At 50.5% G+C, this 1,342-nt stretch overlaps 1 pseudogene; it reads right to left on the bottom strand.

Annotated features, from left to right (window-relative positions):
- Positions 1–359: 359 nt before the first annotated feature.
- On the bottom strand, positions 360–1,124 carry LOC107112126 (annotated as a pseudogene).
- Positions 1,125–1,342: the final 218 nt, after the last annotated feature.

Below are 1,342 nucleotides of genomic sequence, written 5' to 3'. Positions count from 1 at the left end.
GGTCTGGCCTCTGGAGAACAGGTCTACCCTCCCTAGTCCACTACATTGGCAGACCTGGCCTCCAGAGTATCCCAATTTTTACCCATTTCAGCAATCCTTAATATAAATCTATTTGCTCTAATTGAATGACACCAGGGGCCCAAAGCAAGCAAAACAAAACAACAACATGGTGACTCTGGAGTGCACTTATTTTTTCCCCTTTTCGTAAATTTAAGCAATACGCACATTAAAAAATTAAAAAAGCATAAAGCTTTTGGTTATCACTGCACTTAAAAAAAATTTTTTTTCCAAAGTTTAAAATGTAAAGCTTGGACTTCTGGGTGAAGATGCGAGATCTGTCACTTCCCAGCCTGTCTTTTTCACCGCTGACAGATCTTGGTTTCCACGACAAACTCATTCTCAAAGTGCCGGATCGAGTGGCATTTTTCAGCAGAGCATTCTTGGAGACCCGTGATCTGATCTCTGCGCTGAAGTCTGAAAGTTCCCTTCCCTGCGCAGAACTGGGAAATGAAAAGGCCCAGGTCTGACACATTATCAATCTCTTCTTTCACAACCATTTCTTCACAAATAAGGTAAGTTTGAGTCAGAGAGGAACCAGCCTCTAATTTCGCAAAGAACTCTATCAGGTTCCGCAGCGGCATAACAATGGAGGTGTTCAGAGGAGTTATGTAGCAGTTACCCAGTTGCCGGCTGAGGTAGGCCGTCAGAAGCCTGTCGAAATCATGAACAATAGCTGCAGGATCGCTGCCAGAGGATTTTGGAGCAGGGACGGCGATGATTGCTATGTTATCCTCTTCCCAGAAATCAGCAACTTCGGCGACGGATAGGAAGTATGGTTCGGCAGCGTTATCTGGATTGTCCTCCGCTTCGTAGCAGATTTGCCCATGGAACACTTTATGCCTTAGAATGATGTACTTGTAGATGGAGGCTCCGCCAACCACCACTCCTGCTAAGACGAACGCAATGCCCAGCTGGAGGAGCAGACAGTGTCTCAATGAGCTTTCGTGGCGGTGCGTTGTGACTTCTGGATCCCTGTCGGCCACCGTGGCCTCCACCGCCTCCTCCTTGGGCTCGTCCTTGTGGGCGAAGGGTGATTGGAATGCAGTCGTCTTCACCACCACCATCGCGGAGCTTGGGCCCAGGCCTCCTCCGCTTCTGCACGCGTTGCTGTCGCCTCCCGCTGCCGGTGCCGCTGCCGGTGCCGGTCCAGTTCCTCTCCCTTCCTGAGCTCCATCAGTGTGCCGCCCTTCCATGCTTTCCTTCGTCTCTCCCTCCCTCCCCCCCCACACCGACACTAACTGGGGCTCAGAATCCCCGGCAATGTTGAGTGGGGGCTGCCTAG

The sequence above is a fragment of the Gekko japonicus genome, unplaced genomic scaffold, assembly GCF_001447785.1.
Source record: "Gekko japonicus isolate JY-2015 unplaced genomic scaffold, Gekko_japonicus_V1.1 scaffold7945, whole genome shotgun sequence".
NCBI lineage: Eukaryota > Metazoa > Chordata > Lepidosauria > Squamata > Gekkonidae > Gekko > Gekko japonicus.
The sequence above is the reverse complement of the archived record's forward strand: the minus strand, read 5'-3'. Positions and strand labels throughout refer to the sequence as shown.